The 21057-nt window shown below is 33.7% G+C and overlaps 1 long non-coding RNA gene across 1 annotated transcript in view; it reads left to right on the plus strand.

The window, feature by feature from the left end:
* Positions 1–20473, plus strand: part of LOC115833163 — an 84251-nt gene extending 63778 nt beyond the window's left edge. The window contains exons 5-6 of the long non-coding RNA XR_004028609.1: positions 15722–15784; positions 18288–20473. This is a non-coding gene — a long non-coding RNA (uncharacterized LOC115833163). The remainder of the gene's footprint in view (positions 1–15721; positions 15785–18287) is intronic.
* The last annotated feature ends 584 nt before the right edge of the window (positions 20474–21057 follow it).

Genomic DNA, 21057 nt, shown 5'->3' on the forward strand with positions numbered 1-21057 from the left:
TTGCTGGTGGAAATGAAAACTGTGGGAATTTTGGAAAAATGTCTCTTGAATGACAAACAAGTAGGTGGGGGCTGAAACTACATTTTATGGACAACTTGTGGAAAAAAAATGCGACCATCAAAAAATGTGACTTACATGTAAATTCATGGTGCATTTTGCTAAAAATGATGGTATAAATATTTGAAACGTTGTTTATTTTATTGATCTAACAAATGTTCATAGACAAATTTTAGAACAAAATGTAATTTGTAAATGAGAACTCTGAGAACTAACAGATTTACTACTTCAAAGAACAATGTTTTCTGTGCTTCAGATCCATTCTCCCAAAAAGTCCAAAGTTGAAAACCAATATAAATGAAAGTGTATAATTTACTAAACAATAATTTAGCCAAATATTTACATTTATTGTAATGAATAGAAGGAAAATAAAGTATCATTAGAAAACAATCAGTAATAACTCTATAACTGTCTTGAAACTTTTGTTGTGTAATAGAGATAGAAATAGTGTAACATAACCCTCAAAATGAGGATATCAATTTCAGACAGTCCTTCTTCAGAGGCTTCACATATACTTTCTTTGAATTTTGCTCTACTTACCTTAAAAATATGCATTGGAGAACTTTCCATGTATCACATGCTGGTGTATTTCATTAATTTTTAATGGCTACAAATTATTTCATCTTGTGCATGAATCACCACATATTAAAATAGTTTCCTACTAATGAATATAAATGTCATTTCCTACTATTTTATTTCAAATGTAACCAATAGTAAATACATTATACCTATAGCCTAACATTTTCTTAAGTCCTCCTGAAGAGTGAAGCCCTAAGGTTGGAATTTGTGAAAGAAACGTAACATGTGCATAACCTTTTAAATTAACACTTTCGCATTTTCCTCCAAAAATTTTTAACAATTATTTTATCAGTTATGTCATTTATTAGTTATTTCATATTCCTGTAAATAGTATAGGATTTATACTTACGCACTGTGTTGTCAATGAGAGAGCTATTTTCTCTTGTGCAGTCTTTAAGAATCACTTCAGTGTTAACCGCAGAAATTACACTCTGAGAGGCATATGAAATTGAAGGAATTATTATACTCACAGGTCCTAGGGAGGGAGGCACCGCAAGTCCAGAGGGCCACACAAAGTCATGGCAAGGAGAGAGAAAATGGAGTGAGGACCCCTGGGCTAGTTCCTTTATTGAGGCTCATAGCAGGGGTAGTTTGTGGCACATGGGGGGCACTCTATCTGAGTAATTTGAATGTAGCTGGGTCAACATGCAAAGGAGGAACTGATAAAATGGGGAAGTCATCATGAGGCTTGGCACTTGAAGACACATGTTGGAGATGGGTACCCAGAAATGGGCAATAAGTGTGTAATAGTTCAAAGCAAGAATGGCAGGTGCTGGCACTCAGGAAGCCATTGAGGCAACAAATAACAACTTCACATTACACCTACCTCTCCCCCAATACTGCAAAAAGCTCGTAATGCAAACTGTGAACATTTTTTCCAAGCTGTTACTTGAAAAATGTCATTTTTTAAATTTTACTCTTCTATAATTTTGAATATGATATCTCTTCTTATTTATTTCTTTTCATGTATTTTCTGCAATTTTCTAGTGTTAATCATTTTCAGTTTATCAACTTTTCCAGTCTTGTGTATTTAATGGACAGGACCGATTTTTAAATATTTGATGAATTCAAGTGTGACTAATGAATACTAATATATATTATTGTATTGGCATGATTACTTGGTCAAATAGGCTAGTATTTGAACCTACTGGTGAATTATAACCTCCCAATCTAAGACTGTGTGGTAAATTTTTGCTGAATCCTATTTATTGTTAAAGCTTTTGGACAAACTCTAAGCTCTGTATTCTTGTAAACCTGTTGTCACGATAAATAAAAAATATTAATCTCAACATTATTTGCTGATATAACAGCTAGCTTGCGTTTTGAGTGAAATAAGAGAATCGGTAAGTAAAAGAATTTGAAAAAACTGTATGTGGCACGTGAAGTCATGGATGGATTTAGGGCAAAGAGTAGCAACTAAGACAGAAATAACCGGGCTTCAAGGGATCTCAAATTAAGTCAAAGAAAATATTAAGAGGCTTTTTGAGAAAGACATCAGATGTTTGTAGTACAAGGGAGGAAGCCAGCAACCTTTGATTTTCCTCCAGTTTTGCTATTGATTCATTTATTATTTAAAATCTATTCCTCTTAACATTCTGTCTTCAGGTTCCTCTGACCAGGAAAACAGAAGGAAGTGTGGTTTGGGGGCCTAGAAAATCAACCTTTGTTCTCCCCTTTACCTATCAAGGTGACTTATAGAAGCTTAGGACAATGTAAAATGAGTTTAAATCCAAATTATTCAACTACGTAATATTAAAATCAGAGATTTTGATTTTAAACATCTGTAATTTGTTAGATCCAATGACAATTTAGCTATCTCTAAAAATTGGATATTTTTTAACTTTTAAGTTTAGAGGGTTACATGTGCAGATTTATTACTTGGATAAATTGTCTGTCCCTGGAGGTTGATGTACAAATGATCCCATCACCCAGGTAGTGAGCATAGTACCTGATAGGTAGTTTTTCTACCCTCCCACTTCTCCAACCCTCCTCCTTCAAGTAGACCCCATGTCTATTGTTCCTATCTTCATATCCATGTGTACTCAGTGTTTAACTCCAACTTACAAGTGAGAACACACAGTATTTGGTTTCTGTTTGTGTATTCATTTGCTTAGGATAGTGGCCTCCAGCTCTATTCATGTTGCTGCAAAGGACATGATTTCTTTTCTTTTAAATGGATTCATAGTATTCCATGGTGAATATGTACCACATTTTCTTAATCCAGTTCACCACTGATGGGCATCTAGGTTGATTCCAGTCTTTGTTGTTACGAATAGTGCTGCTATGAACTTAGAAGTGCATGTGTCTTTTTGGTAGAATAACTTATATTCCTTTGGGTAGATACTTAGTAATGAGATTGCTGGGTCAGTTCTGTTTTAAGTTCTTTGAGAAATCTCCAAACCACTTTCCAAAGTTGCTGAACTAATATACATTCCCATCAGCTAACAACTGCTATTTTTTTTTTTTTTTACTTTTTAATGATAGCCATTCTGGTTGGTGTGAGATGGATTTAAAAATCAGCTTGTTAAGCAATCATGCATAACACATTAAAGGAACATTTTATCTTTTAAATTCAAATGTGAAATTGTTATTTTATTCAATATCTGGATTAACCAGAAAATCTAAACATCAACTAATATCAGCTTTCACAATAACATTTCTGTCATGATATTTTGGGAAATGTTTTGTTTCATTGTTTCAGGCAAATGATGATTTTATAAGGTAGTTATATGAGGTAGCTATACTAAATGATAACTCACAGAAATCACCCTGAAGGCTAACACTTCCAATTATATCACTGCCTTTGAATATATCATTTAATAACAGTTTTATGCATTATTAGTATTTATGCTTTTAGGTGGCATCAAATTCTATTTATATAAAGACAGATGATTAAGAAAATGAATGTAAAGATTGCATGTGTCAGGTGTAATTATTTCAAGTATATCTTTTTTCTTATAAAATGCGAACATTAAATTTCATCTTAAAGAAGTTTATTTGCTTTGGATATTTATATAAAATACTCCTTTAAAAGGAATGGAATAAATATTTTCAAATAAGTGTGTTGCCCCAGGATCGTTTCTAGATAACCTGCTATAACCTAATGTAAGTAGCTGAAGAATGCTTAATTTCTAAGTTTCAGAACTTACAATAAGTTTCAAGACTAAATATTTCTGCAGCACTCAAATGAAAGAACAAAAATTAAATGGGCACCCTCTAACTATAGGAAGTGATATCTTATAATAATGTTGTACATTTTTAGTTATATATTTTTAATAAATGACAGTTCTTCATTAACTTGGAAACATAATTTATGACATTACAGAAGGCTGAAAACAGTGACTATCTTTGCAAGGTATGAAGAATAGTGCTAATTGCATAATCAACAGATGAAGTAATAATAAGTCAAATGATGCATTTGTATCATTAAATAGAAATTAACTGCTTATAATTGACAATGCTTTTGAAAAATGCTATGTTGCGTAGCTTTGTTTTTACCTGATTTTAGCATCTAAACTTGTAATAAAAACAAAAACTATAAAGATTCAGGGTCCTGGAGCTAAGTCTCCACCAGGTTTTCATTCTTTTTCTAAATGAGTTAGCTATTTATCCAGTCAGGCTTGTTCTTAAGCCTGCCTTGGCTAAACCACACAGGGTTGGACTAATATCTGGCAAGGTGTAAAGGTTTGGATTATGCCAAATGTGGAGACAGAGATACCAGGTCTTAAGTTTACAGGCAAATTGGGCCTTCCATAGACCACTGTCTAGAAAAACACACCACGCAACCTCCCTCCACACTTAAAATGTACTTTACTTAATTTAACATACTTTACCACCTCATCAGTCTTGAGTGGCCCCTTGGAATTTAAAGATGTGCCACCTGTTATCCAGACTTTGCATTTACTTAGGTTATTTGCATTTCTGATCACTCTGCTCAATTTATTTTAAAATTATCTTTCTCTTGAGCAGAATAGGTACTCATGCCCTGGCTAACCCTGGCTGTACATTCTTAATGTAGGACTTCAAAGAATCTTTTTTTCAGTGCATATGCATGTGTGTATTTGGATATAATCATATGTATGCATGAACGGTTTATTTAAAATACGAATATACTATACAAACAACTTTTAACATATGAGTATGTACGTGTGTGCATATGGATGTGTGTGTTTCTTATATAAATTGTTAGAGGTGTGCTTTATTGTTGATTTCACACTTTCATAACTAATAAAGAATAAATGCTTTAAAATGCATGCAAGAAAAATGATATAAATATGCACCATTTCATAGCTTAGAACAATACTAAGAAACATTACATTTGGATGCTAATATATATTATTAAATCAAACTAGTTTGCTCCGTAATCTTTTTCATCTTACTTAAATGGCTCCATTTACTTTAAATAAGGAATGAAGAAGGCTGCTATTTATGCAGACTGTTCAATCTATGAAGTATTGAGAAAAAATTATTCTCAATAGTCTAAATAAGATCACAAAATGAGATGCACTATATGCCTTATTTTTTATAATGATCTTAAATGGAACAGATGGCAGTTTATTTCTACTGAATTATGTTTGACACATAAAACCATTTAATTTTTATACCAATCTTCTTCTTTAAGGTAGAAAATGTTAAATTATTGATATAATTTTTCTAGTTTTATTTCTTTCAGTTGTCCCTTTACAATTATCATAAATACGGCATTTGAAATATAAAGCATTATATTTTATAATAAGAAAAGTCTGTTATGCTCAAGTATTTTCTATTAAATTTTTATATGCAAAACTCAATTACATTAGCCATTATTTTACTTAAAATACACATTAGAACATGTTGGATTCCTTCAGCTAATCATAGTGACTGATAATAGAAGATTGCCCATGTTAGTTTACTTATACAAACAATAGACTGAGCATATACTCTATAAAATGTCTTCTTTATGTAATCCACTTTCCCAAAGCTATACTTTATATTACTTATGCATACAGTCTACCATTACTTTACATATTTAAAAACACAATTGCCAAGAAAAAGTGCTGTCAAATATAATCAATATGTCAATTTAAATGCATTGAAGTGTTAAGTAAGTTCAGTTAAAGTATTCTGAAAGAAGGATCCAAGCAGGGTCAGTGATCTATAGAAAATATGCAAACTGGAAGCATTCCCTTTGAAAACTGGCACAAGACAAGGATGCCCTCTCTCACCACTCCTATTCAACATAGTGTTGGAAGTTCTGGCCAGAGCAATCAGGCAAGAGAAAGAAATAAAGGATATTCAATTAGGAAAAGAGGAGGTCAAATGGTCCCTATTTGCAGATGACATGACTGTATATTTAGAAAACCCCATCGTCTCAGCCCAAAATCTCCTTAAGCTGATAAGCAACTTCAGCGAAGTCTCAGGATACAAAATCAATGTACAAAAATCACAAGCATTCTTATACACGAATAACAGGCAAACAGAGAGCCCAATCATGAGTGAACTCCCATTCACAATTGCTACAAAGAGAATAAAATACCTAGGAATCCAACTTACAAGGGATGTGAAGGACCTCTTCAAGGAGAACTACAAGCCACTGCTCAATGAAACAAAAGAGGACACAAACAAATGGAAGAATATTCCATGCTCATGGATAGGAAGAATCAATATCGTGAAAATGGCCATACTGCCCAAGGTAATTTATAGATTCAATGCCATCCCCATCAAGCTACCAATGACTTTCTTCACAAAATTGGAGAAACTACTTTAAAGTTCATATGGAACCAAAAAAGAGCCCACATTGCCAAGATAATCCTAAGCAAAAAGAACAAAGCTAGAGGCATCATGCTACCTGACTTCAAACTATACTACAAGGCTACAGTAACCAAAACAGCATGGTACTGGTACCAAAACAGAGATATAGATCAATGGAACAGAACAGAGGCCTCAGAAATAACACCACACATCTACAACCATCTGATCTTTGACAAACCTGACAAAAACAAGAAATGGGGAAAGGATTCCCTATTTAATAAATGGTGCTGGGAAAACTGGCCAGCCATACGTAGAAAGCTGAAACTGGATCCCTTCCTTACACCTTATACAAAAATTAATTCAAGATGGATTAAAGACTTAAATCTTAGACATAAAACCATAAAAACCCTAGAAGAAAAGCTAGGCAATATCATTAAGGACATAGGCATGGGCAAGGACTTCATGACTAAAGCACCAAAAGCAATGGCAATGAAAGCCAAAATTGACAAATGGGATCTAATTAAACTAAAGAGCTTCTGCACAGCAAAAGAAACTACCATCAGAGTGAACAAACAACCTGCAGAATGGGAGAAAATTTTTGCAATCTACCCATCTGACAAAGAGCTAATATCCAGAATCTACAAAGAACTTAAATAAATTTACAAGAAAAAATCAAACAACCCCATCAAAAAGTGGGCAAAGGATATGAACAGACACTTCTCAAAAGATGACATTTGTGCAGCCAACAGACACATGAAAAGATGCTCATCATCACTGGCCATCAGAGAAATGCAAATCAAATCCACAATGAGATACCATCTCACACCACTTAGAATGGCTATCATTAAAAAATCAGGAAACAACAGGTGCTGGAAAGGATGTGGAGAAATAGGAACACTGTTGGTGGGACTGTAAACTAATTCAACCATTGTGGAAGGCAGTGTGGTGATTCCTCATGGATCTAGAACTAGAAATACCATTTGACCCAGCAATCCCATCACTGGGTATAAACCCAAAGGATTATAAATCATGCTGCTATAAAGACACATGCACACGTATGTTTATTGTGGCACTATTCACAGTAGCAAAGACTTGGAACCAACCAAATGTCCATCAGTGATAGACTGGATTAAGAAAATGTGGCACATATCCACCATGGAATACCATGCAGCCATAAAAAATGATGAGTTCCACTCCAGCCTGGGCGACAGAGCAAAACTCCATCTCAAAAAAAATAAATAAATAAAGGATGAGTTCATGTCCATCCTTTGTAGCGACATGGATGAAAATGGAAACCATCATTCTGAGCAAACTATCGCAAGGACAGAAAACCAAACATCGCATGTTCCCACTCATAGGTGGGAATAGAACAATGAGAACACTTGGACACAGGGCGGGGAACATCACAGTCCGGGGCCTGTCATGGTGTTGGGAGATGGGGGAGGGATAGCATTAGGCGAAATATGTAATGTAAATGACAAGTTAATGGGTGCAGCAAACCAACACAGCACATGTATACATATGTAATAAACCCACACGTTGTGCACATGTACCCTAGGACTTAAAGTATAATTTTAAAAAATATATATGCAAAATGAGAGTCACTCTTCTTATCCTCGGACCTTGTTTTTGTTATACTCATCAGATCAAAGCTGGATACATCTTTGAAATTAGGAGGAACTCCAGGTCTCTAGTACCTTGACTGAGGAATGGAATATTCTCTTTCTGATTTCATCAAAATATATTCAACATTCAATTGCTTTAGATTACATCCATTGCTACCATCTCTATTTCAGCCTCTTTCGCCACCTTCACTGGTATTACTGCAAAAGCCTCCTAAGTTTCTCCACCTCTTCATGTGCTCTCTGATACAGAAAGATCCTTTCAAAGTGAAGATATGATCATGTCAATACCCAGCTCATCATCCAAAAGTAGTCCTGGATTTTACTCAGAGATAAGACAAAGTCCTTACACAGTTTCACCCTCTGTGATTTGTCCTCCACTCACTTTCTCAGTGAGCTCATTTCTGTATTGCTTTTCCCTTCACACCACACTACAGCCACATGAGTCCCTTCCAGATATCAGTGAACCAAGCACCATCTGGCGTTGTAGGATTTGCACTGGTTCTTCCCAGTACTCACTCACATCTCTTTGAAATCTGCTCAAATATCACCTTCACAATGAGGGCTCTTTCTTGGATGTCCAATGATAATCATTAAGTTTCTCTTTCTAATTAGCCCTCCCATTTCCTTGAGCCATCTCTATGTTTTCATTGTATGAATAACATTTAATACCTGATATATTAGATAACATACTTCTCATATTTATTGTTTATTTTGTGCTGCTATAATTTAAGCACTATCATTGAAAAGATCCTTCTCTTTCTTATTTGTTCATGTTTAATCTCCTAAGGGCATCAAATAATTTCTGGAACATACGAGGTATATACCTCAATATTATTTTATATGGAAGAAATATTATACAAAATGCTCTAAAATATGTTTTAAGAAAATAGATTCTCATTTTGCTTTTTTAAAAACTAGAATACAGAAATAAATTTTTTTTCAAATAGAGGCAATTTAATGTAGAGTAATCTTACAAACCAGTTAATTAAAAGAGAAACAGGGAATCGTTTATGTGAAAAGAAATGGAGGAACAAAAAGAAAAATATTTTAATCTCAGAGATTTGAAGCAGCTAAAGCCCCCAGTTTGGAAGTCATAAGCCTACGCCAGCTGCTGCATTTTATATAGAGATGAAGAAGAGGTGCTTTTTCAACCAAAGCTAGAACTGTCAAAATAATGTTACATTTGCTCAGCTGCTGGATTCCAGAATCACCTAACTGCTACTGCTTCTTCAACCTTCAGCAACTACCAGTAACCGCCTTGGTGTTCAAGCCAGAACTACAAAGGTACTATCTTCTGTATGCCTATTTACATCCTACTGACAGAATAAAACAAAAATTTTATGTATTATAAAAAGAGCCTGAAAAGTGTACTCTGCAAATGTTGTGATTGAGCAGAGAAAGGTTAGTATGAAACTTGAGAGATAATGGAAAATAGCCAACCCCATCAGTACCTACTAACAGTTAAAACCAGATTTTTCTTTTGGTATATATCAAGCCAAAGAATTACAGGAAATTTTGAATGAGTTATACTTTTTCTCATTTTATTATATAAATGAAATATTACTAAAGTATAACGTTTAAAAGCATGGACTATTTTTGCCACATAAAATCATCATCATTTAACTGATGCAAAACAATAAATTTCACCTGAGTTTTCTTAACTTAGTTGAAAATGTAGTAGCTTTTAATTAAGCTCTTCATTACTATTTTTCTATTTTGTAATCTTCAGTTAACATTAAATAACATGCTCTAAGCCATCAGCATTTATGATTGTTTAAAGAATTTAAATTATCCACCATAGCTAAGATATGGAACTAACCTAAATATCCACCCATGGAAAAAATAGATTTCAAAATGCAGTATATACATATGATGGAATATTATTCAGCCTCAAAAAAGAAGAAAATCCTTCCATATGGGACAACATGATGAACCTGGAGGCCATTATGTAGATGAAATAAGTCAGTCACAGGACAAATATTACATGATACTACTTATCAAAGTATCTAAAATAATTAAGCTCATAAAAGCAGAAAGAGGAACGGTGGCTGCCAGGAATTGGGGAAAGGAGAAAAAGGGAAGCTGTTTAATGAGTATAAAGTCTCAGTCATGTGAGATGAGTAAGTTCCTGAGATCTGCCCTGCAACATAGTGCCTACAAGTTAACAATGCTATACTGTGTATTGAAAAATTTATTATGAGGGTAAATCTCATATTAAATGTTTTTACCACAAAACACAAACACACACATGCACACACAAATGAAGCATGCAATTCTGGAAGTGCTGAATGTGTTGTTTTGGATATGTCTATTACCTTGATTTTAATGATAGTTTCATGGGTATATAGATATGTCAAAACTCACCAAATTGTATATCTTAAGTGTGTGGAGTTTTTTGTTTATCAATCATACAACACTTTTATCTTCACCAATCACTTTCCTGAGATGTGTAAAAACAAAAGCCTATTTTCCCCCCCACAAACAGAGTAATTTTCACATGGAAACAACAGCATAAGCATGCACTACAGAAACAGATTTTTGCATGCTGATTTTTTTTTTTTTAGATGGAGTCTTGCTCTGTTGCCCAGGCTGTAGTGTACTGGCATGATCTTGCCTTACTGCAAGCTTTGCCTCCCGGGTTCACGTCATTCTCCTGCCTCAGCCTCCCAAGTAGCTGGGACAAAAGGAGCGTGCCACCACGCCCGGCTAATTTTTTTTTGTATTTTTAGTGGAGACAGGGTTTCACCATGTTAGCCAGGAAGATTTTTGCGTGCTGAATATTTATAAAATTTATTGTATGCAGTTTTCTTGCCAATCCTCTATTCCTCCCTATACCAATCAAAAATGTTCAGTATCTTTTACATAAAAGAAATCTAAAATCAAAACTGAGAGATAAAGATCTCGTGAAGAAATCTGTCACCTTAAAAATAAACATGATTATTAGTGGCAATAGTAATTCCGAATCACTTGCAAAGTTAAAATTCGGAGCTAAACCGTGTACATTTTGTAAGCAAATATAACAATAAACTCTTTAATTTGAACATTGACCTAGAAATCTATCTCCCAAAAAATTACAATTTTGTGAAACAGGAATCAAAACTAGATACTAAGATAACTGAGGAATTCATCAGGTACTTTTTTGGATATTATTTACTATACACATTTTTGTTCTACCTTACAAAAGAGTTAATAATCTTTCATTAACTTTAAGTAGAATTAATCAATTCAACAATGGTATAATATTTAATTTTAATTTTGTAGGTCATTGATCTGATTTCATTTGTAATCAGTTTTAGCATAAGTCTGCATTAAGAGACCAGAGGAGGAAAAAAAATGAAAGAAAAATAAAATCTAAAAATGCAGAAAAATAGTATCTTAGTAAGAAAAGAACATTTTCCTGGCACTCTGAAACAAGGCCATGTAATAGGCTTTTAACAGAGTTACCCTAAACCCTGCCTGCCCCTCCTTCCCCAGCCATTTATTAGCTCAATCAAAATTCTTGTGACAATGTAGCATCAACTAACCCCATCAATACAACCATATCTTTGGTCATCGTCGTATTTGCTTCCCCTCTGGGTGGCCATCCACTGTACTCCACCCCCGACTCTTCATTAGTTTTCTCTTCTTACCAGCTGGATACCTATTTCTCTTGCTGGAACACTTGTTTGTTTTTACTTTGTTTGTTTAAACATCAACAAAACTTAAACACTTTTAAAGGCTTTTAAATAACTAAAAACTAACTGCATTTCCATTATATCATCTCTCTTGCATCCTATACCATGTCCATTATCCTATAAGTTACATTACTACCTTGCTAACCTCCAGAAAATATGCTTACTCTTGAAAATCTTGGCTTTACCATGTTTCACCTGTTTCTCCTCTGGTTTTCAACCAACATTTTAATGCCCCATTTATTCTACTTAGTGCCCAACCGAATGGAGTTTTTTGTTTTTGTTTTTGTTTTCTTTCGATTCCAAATTATCTCCAACATCCTAATTAGTCTGATTTTTCATGTTGATATTCCAACTGTTTAGTATTACTGAAAGTATGATTTCCAGTCAAAAAACTATAATTCTGTCCTATGAAATAAGCACAGAAATTGAAAGTAAGACATTAGAAACCTTAAAACCACAGGATCCCTGCATATAATAATTTGCCAAATTCATTGGTTTGGTTTTAGATAAAAGCACTGCTGTGAAAAAAAAATTGAAATTAAAGAAAAATCTCTTTTTCCTGTTTCTTGAGAAACACTGCTCTAGACGAGTTCTTTACCTCACATTTTCAGATACTTTAATTCACCTCTACTTCAAACTGAAGTTTCTTCATACCGCATGAATTTACTAGTAGTTTTAACCTTCAGTGTTATAGGATATTGAGGTATCCTATTATTTGACCGTAATCTTGTACATTTTTTTAATAATTATTTAACTATACCTGTATTTTCTGTAAAGATATCTATTCCCTGAACCTTTATTTTTTTTCATAAGGACTTTTTCCAGTGTGACCTGAACCTTTTTATTTAAACTAAGTGGCCATCCTTACTTCCTCAATTGTTTGAGATTTTCCTTTTTTAATCCTAACAATTTTTTTTTTTTTTGAGACCTTCTCTACTTCCTCGTCTCCTTGGAAATTTTTTTCTTACAATGAATCTACAAGTGAAAAGTTGAACACTATTGAGAGAATAAGAAAATTTACTAAATGATGCTGTTCACAATTTTATGGTTTCTAATCTGACTAGACGCTGAACTACTCAAGGAAATTATTTTCTTTTTTTTTTTTTTTTGGAGACAGAGTTGCTCTGTCACCCAGGCTGGAGTGCAGTGACGCAATCTCAGCTCACTGCAGCCTCCACCTCCCGGGCTCAAGCAGTTCTCTTGTCTCAGCCTCCCAAGTAGCTAGGATTACAGCTGCGCGTCACCACACCCAGCTAATTTTTTGTATTTTTAGTAGAGATGGGGTTTCACCATATTGACGAGGCTGGTCTTGAACTCCTGACCTGGTGATCTGCTTGCCTTGGACTACCAAAGTGCTGAGATTACAGCGTGAGCCACCAAGCCTGGTCTATTTCTCCCTTTTCTATCATCGCTCTCCTTACTCTTCTTAAACTTGCTACCCTTCTTCCATCTAAGTCAAATTTTATATTGTCACTTTGACTTTACATACAAAATATAGAAAATTCATCTTATCTTTGAAAAATGAACTGCTAATATAGCTGGATTAGCAAATACTCTTTCCTTTTATCCCTTATTTGCAATGGATATGTTGGTACAAATTATTTCTAAGCCCAATACTTATATTCCTTTTCTTAATTTTATCTACTTATCTCCAGAAATTCATCCGATAACTTTCTCTTCATTTTTGAAACACAGTCTATTCTTGACTTTTAAAAATAATGCAACAGGCTGGGCACGGTGGCTCACACCTATAATCCCAACACTTTGGGAGGCCAAGGTAGGTGGATCACCTGAAGTCGGGAGTTTGAGACCAGCCTGGCCAACATGGTGAAAGCCTACCTCTACTAAAAACACAAAAATGAGCCAGGCGTGGTGGCATATGCCTGAAATTCCCAGCTACTCGGGAGGCTGAGGCAGGAGAATTGCTTGAACCTGGGAGGTAGAGGTTGCAGTGAGCAGAGACTGTGCCATTGCACTCCAACCTGGGCAATAAGAGCGAAACTCTGTCTCAAAAATAAAATAAAATAAAAGTAAAAATAATGAAACAAAGGAACAAAAACAAAAAGCATCAATGTCATCATACACATGTTATTCCTTTGGCAACTAAATAGCTACCATTTTCTATTAAATCCATAAATTAATGTAGGAGAAAATGTGTGATGCTAAATAGTTCTATCTTACTAAGATTTACCTACTTTGTCTATATATATAGATAAGTATATGAATGTTATTGATAAAATTACATCGAAACTTGTATGCATCTAATAAATTTGTATGTATCTAATAATCTAGGTCTAAATAGATAAAGAAAAACTGATACAATTTAAAAAAGGGGAAAAATTCACTATCATTTTAAGAGATATAGTATAAATTGCTTCTCTTCAAAACTGGTAAATCAACCAGACTCTATAATAAGAATGTAGAAGACAAGCTAGGTGATTAAACAGAAATAAATGGAAAACCGTATTCAACAATATTTCATAGTGATTTTGTTGCTAATTACTTTTATTTAAAAAGCTTATGGAAACTGCCTAAAAAGTGATCAGAAATTGAATCTCAAATTTTAAACATTGATGTAATGTAGGTCATATATTCTAAAACTCCAATAAAATTTAGATGTTAGTTTAAACAGTGAGAAAAAAAAACCCTTATATGTAGAAATTATGAAAAAAACCTGACACTTCTAAACATCTTATGGGCCAAAGTTACTGTAACAATAATCAGAAAACACATAAAGTTGAATAAAATATAAATATTACATATCAAAACTAACACCTACATAAAACATATTTAACTTTAATTGATTATACTATAAAAAAGAGAGACTGAAAGTGAATGAGCCAATAACCAAACTTAAGGCTCAAGAACTTGGAAAAATTAACATAATACAGAATACAAACAAAACTGTACATTATCGTCAGAAATTATATATAATAAATCTGAAATATATAAAAAACAAAAGATAATTTTTGAAGAGATAAAACTGACAAATCTTTAGTGAGAATAATACGGGGAAAAAAAAAAACACATGAATACACATTGTTAAGAATACCTGCTTGGTGTGGTTGCTCACACCTATACTCCCAGCATTTTGGGAAGCCAGGGCGGGAGGATCACTTGAAGCATGGAGTTCCAGACTAGTCTCTGAAACATAGAGAGACCCTGTCTCTACAATAATAATTATAAAAAATTAGCTAGGCATGGTGGCACATACCTATAGTCCTAGCTACTCAGGAGGCTTATATGAGCCCAGAGTTCAAGGCTGCAACTAGCCATGATTGTGGCATTGCACTGCAGACTGCGTGACAGAGCAAGAGTCCATCTCTACAAAAATAATAATAATAATAACATAAATGCAGGAAGAAAGTGCAGAGACTAGAAACATGAGTATCAAAGTTGGACACGTAAAAATATGTATACATTTAATTATAGAAATATAAAAATTACACTATATATCATACAACACATCTCTATTTGCATCTCTATCTCTATGTCCCTATATGTATAGCTAAAATATAACTACATATACCTATAGTTTATTCTTATTATTTGCAGTATTTCTGTTTTATAAATCCCCACAAACACTGAATTAACCAATACTGAACTCAGACAAAAATACAGTTAGATTTGTGACCCTTTGTTCACATTATTTTATTAATCCATCAACACATACCTTTGTTTTATATGTCTCCATTTAAAGATAACTTATTTAATGTATTTTGTTGATTCGTTAACATTGAACTCATAGCCAATAGCACTGCAACTCATGCCTGACGACAGCTTATCTAACACACATAATTTTACCTTAAGTCTTATTACCACCTTTTGCACTTAGGAACATTAGACAGCACTTTAAGCACTACATTTGGGGGCCATCTTAAACAATGAAATTTTCAATGAAAACCACAAAAATGTGAAAAACACAGCTCTAAATAAAGCACAGAAAGGACATTTTCTTGCAGTAAGTGAGCTGAAACAGAAAGGCAAAGTGTCACTGTGTTTAATCTCACTTGGGAATGTATGCACTGTGCAACTTGTATTTTTGGCTCTCTGCAGATATCCATAAATGACCATGAAAGTACAGCAAGTGATTTTCAAGCTGCAAACAAATTTGAGCAAGTAAGTGCATTTGCCAATAAGCAATACATGAAAATGAGAATCAAAAGCATATATACCATAATATGCCATAAGTTTATACACCATAAAATATATCTACATATTTATATCTACATCTATATCAATCTATATGCATATCATAAAAACAACAATTATCAACAATGCAATGAATTTAAGAATACATTGGAAATGGGAATAGAATATATCAATTCATAGAATAGTCTTATTGATAAATAACTCTAATATAGTACAAATTATTCTACTGTATGAAAAAAAGAATACTACTTCAATCATTTTCTGAAGCTAGAGTAACTTAAATACAAAAATGTGACGATAGTCTTAAAATGTAGAACACACTTATAAACATAGATTTTTGTGCAGTGTTAAATAGAAAATAGTTGGTCAATACAAACAAAAAGGCCAGGTGTGGCGGCTTACACTTGTAATCCCAAAATGTTGGTAGGCCAAGGCAGGAAGATCACTTGAAGCCAGGAGTGGGAGACCAGCCTGGGCAACATAGCAAGACCCCCATCTCTAGTATATATATATAATATATATAAGCTGGGCTTGGTGGCACATGCCTATAGTCCTAGCTACTCTGGAGACTGAGAGGGGAAGATCCCTTTATCCCAGTAGTTCATGGCTTCAGTGAGCTATGATCGTGTTACTGCATTCCACCCTGGCCCACAGAGTGAAACCTTGTCTCTAAAACAAAATCCAAAAACCAAAATCCAAAATAAAGACATTTATTTATTAAATTTTATGTAGCATCAGAATCTTTAGCTAAGCTAGGCATGCTTCACAAAGTATCACGTTTCAGAGCAAGAAGAATCCTGAATCTACTTCTCAACTATTTTGCATATATCTTCTCCAATCCTCTTCACATTCCCCATTATGTCAGTTCCTATTCACCTATTTTTTAGTCATCTCCATTTATTTTTAGCAGCTCATATTATCATCTAGACAAAAGGTCAAAGACTTTACTTTATCAGCCCCTGTTGTGTTCTGTTTGGGTTTTTGTATGTAATGTCTTATCTATTTTCCTTTCAAATTGGCAAAAGGATAATTCTGTATTATAAGGCATAATAACCTCGAGATTGCCCAATTGTTGTTGAGTGGATAATTTAAAAATAACTGTAGAGTTTTCATCAAGAAAGTGAAAATAAACACAAGCCAGCATCAGTTCCGTTTAAAGCAATACTACGTAGATAAGCCACTTCGCCTTTTTAATATAGTGTTGACATTGGCAACAAATGTTAAATATGTCATATACACCATGAATTTGAATAAATTAAATGCAGAAGCTAATTGACAAGTCTATTTTTTCATAAAATTAATGTTAAAAATTGAGTTTAAGCTTGAGTGCCCTACTGTATTATTATTATTACGTAACAAATGAGTTAGTTATATTGAAAATGTAGGAAAAGCAAACTTTTCCCAACCCCCGTTGCATCAAACATGGTGTTTCCCAACTGCATTAGAAAATGCTGATTCAGGTAATCCCACCCTAACCCCAGATGCTGTCTAATAGTGTATTAGGAAACCCCTAGTAGCTTGGAAAGTATTAACCTAGTATTCCTGTTTATATTGCCTTGATTATTAGTGTAATTGAACATTTGATTTCATCTTTTGTAATACATAGGTGTATGTCTCTTAAAAATATTTTACTCTTTTTTATTATGTATTGAACATTTGATTTCATCTTTTGTGATACATAGGTGTATGTCTCTTAAAAATATTTTACCAACTGCTTATTTGATTATTGGTGTAATTGAACATTTGATTTCATCTTTTGTGATACATAGGTGTATGTCTCTTAAAAATATTTTACCAATTGCTTATTTTTTCTTGTAGATTTTTCTTTTCTGAATCTTTTTTATTGAAAATTTTATTCCTGAGTGAATCTCATAAGTTGCAAACATTCAATGAAGTAGGAGTTTTAACTTTGTTTTGTTCACATGTGTTGTCAAGTGTTTAAATGCCATCAATAAATTTGCATATATTAAATTCCTTATAAGATTTGTTACCACAGTTCTTATTATAGCTAGTCTTTCAGTTTGTTCTAGTATATCACCATTTAATTGCTTTATAATTAATAGCATTTTTGAAAGTCTTCATAAGTCTACATTTTCTTAAATTATTTTTATTTTGCAGTTAAATATTTTCCAAACAAATGAACTAATTTAAAGTGATAATTTTTACTGTTATTACTTTAATTTACATAATAATTTGGCAAGAAATGAATTCCAGTAGATATAGCAATGCATTGCATTCCCTCTCCTGTAGTGGAAAGCGCCAGTGTTACAACTGGAAATATAAATCTCAGGTATGGTAGTGTAGAAAAATTGAAGTTCTGCTAGCTGTCTTGTACGAATCCAAGTAGTTTTGTTCAGTGCTGGAAATAGTTTACAGTGTCATGGTTCCAGGTTCTCTCTTATTACTCTGTCATGTCCAGCAAACGATCCTTGCGGCTGTTCTTGCTTTCATCATCCCATTCTCATTGCAGGCAAATGGAAGAAGAAAGAGGAGAGTGGTGGTGTGTGCTTTCCTTTTAATGGCAGAACCTAACAGTTGTACACACCACTTCTACCCTCTTAAGATGGGTCAGAATCCAGGCCCAATTCCATATACGTGGAAGAGAGGCTTATTAAAGTAGTCTTCAGTTGCTGGACAGAGTTCCATCCAAAACTACAGTTAATAGGTAAGTTGAGAACTTACATTAAGTGATAAATGGCAGTCTCTGCCAAGGAAAATACTCTTATATTCCATGCTCATGGATAAGAAGAATCAATATCATGAAAATGGCCATGCTGCCAAAAGTAATTCATAGATTCAATGCTATTCCCATCAAGCTACCACTGACTTTCTTCACAGAATTAGAAAAAACTACTTTAAATTTCATATGGAACCAAAAAAGAGCCTGCATAGCCAAGACAATCCTAAGCAAAAAGAACAAAGCTGGAGGCATCATGCTACCTGGCTTCAAACTATACTACAAGCCTACAGTAACCAAAACAGCTTGGTACTGGTACCAAAACAGATACATAGACCAAGGGAACAGAACAGAGGCCTAAGAAATAACACCACACATCTACAACCATCGAAACTTTGACTAACCTGACAAAAACAAGCCATGGGGAAAGGATTCCCTATTTAATACATGCTGATGGAAAAACTAGCTAGCCGTCTGCAGAAAACTAAAACTGGACCCCTTCCTTACACCTTATACAAAAATTAAACTCAGGATAGATTAAAGATTTAAGTGTAAGACCTAAAACCAAAAAAACCCCAGAAGAAAACCTAGGCAATACCATTAAGGACATAGGCATTGGCAAAAACCTTATGACGAAAATACCAAAAGCAATGGCAGCAAAAGCCAAAATTGACAAATGGGATCTAATTAAACTAAAGAGCTTCTGCACAGCAAAAGAAACTATCATCAGAGTGAACAGGCAACCTACAGAATGGGAGAAAATTTTTGAAATCTATCCTTCTGACAAAGGGCTAATATCCAGAATCTATAAGGAGCTTAAACAAATTTACAAGAAAAAAACAAACAACCCCATCAGAAATTGGGTGAAGGATATGAACAGACACGTCTCAAAAGAAGACATTTATGCAGCCAATAAACATATGAGAAAAAGCTCATCATCACTGGTCATTAGAGAAATGCAAATCAAAACCATAATGAGACACCATCTCACATCAGTTAGAACAGCGATCATTAAAAAGTCAGGAAACAACAGATTCTGGAGAGAATGTGGAGAAATAGAAATGGTTTTACACTGTTGGTGAGAATGTAAATTAGTTCAACCATTGTGGAAGACAGTGTGGTGATTCCTCAAAAATCTAGAACTAGAAATAACATTTAAACCTGAAATCCCATTACTGGGTATATACCCAAAGATTATAAGTCATTCTACTATAAAGACACACGCACACATATCTTTATTGCAGCACTATTCACAATAGCAAAGATTTAGAACCAACCCAAGTGCCCATCAATGATAGACTGGATTAAGAAAATGTGGCACATATACAACATGGGATACTATGCAGCCATAAAAAAGAGTGAGTTCATGTCCTTTGTAGGGACATAGTTGAAGCTGGAAACCATCATTTTCAGCAAACTAACACAGGAACAGAAAACCAAACACCGCATGTTGTCACTCATAAGTGGGAGTTGAACGATGAGAACATATGGGCACAGGGAGGGGAACATCACACACTAGGGCCTGTCTGGGGGTTGGGGGCAATGGAAGGGATAGCATTAGGAGAAATACATAATGTAGATGGCGGGTTGATGGGGGCAGCAAACCACCATGGCACATGTACACCTATGTAACAAATCTGCACGTTCTGCACATGTATCTTAGAACTTAAGCGTAATAAAAAAATATATTTCTGGGCAGAGGAAAAATACTTTGAAATTTACATTTAATCCAGTAAAACTTCAGTGCATTAAATTAAAGCTTGTAATATAATAATGATAACAGACAGCATTTAAAGAGCACCTCATGTGGATAATCAAGTTATTGAGAACTTATGTGTGTTATCTCTGGGATAAAGATTGCTGCATCCTTATATTCTTGTGTATAAACAGACCCTGTATATGTAAAAAAAGGAAAGAGAAAAGTATTTTTAAATGCACTAATTTGTAATTACCACATAAACTATTACTCATAGAAGATTAGTTATTTGTTGTCAGTACTTTTTTTTCCCTTTCAAAAATGTATTCAGATTTTTACTATGGCCTAATATGTAATAAATGTATATTTCCTGTGTGTCCTATTGGGGCTTTCAAAGAAAACATATCTCTTTTATAAAACATTTTTCACATAGAGCTATTATGCATCATATTCAAAACCTTTGTAGATATCTCTCTTGAATTATTTTATGAGTCAAAGTTTATATTACAGAAATATTTATTTTTTCCAGTAAAGGAGAAATCATTAATAAAGAGGCAAATTTATTAACACTATTACCTGAATTTTTTAGAATGATAATAAATAAATTTAGTTAATATTGATGATTTATTAGCAGATAAAGTCATTCTGCTCCAAGAGCATGACATCTAAACTTCCACTAGCTCATTTATACTCTGTGGAAATATGATTTTCTGCCATATGAGAGAAATTAAATTCTATTATTTTAATTCTGTATTTTGTATCATAAAAGAGAAACCAGATATGGAATACAGAATATGCATATATAGAATAAAACAATGGGGAGTAAATAAGATTTAGTTCAAGACATAAAGAGATCATGTATTCAAA

The sequence above is a fragment of the Nomascus leucogenys genome, chromosome 25 (genome assembly GCF_006542625.1).
Source record: "Nomascus leucogenys isolate Asia chromosome 25, Asia_NLE_v1, whole genome shotgun sequence".
In the NCBI taxonomy this organism is placed as follows: Eukaryota; Metazoa; Chordata; class Mammalia; order Primates; family Hylobatidae; genus Nomascus; species Nomascus leucogenys.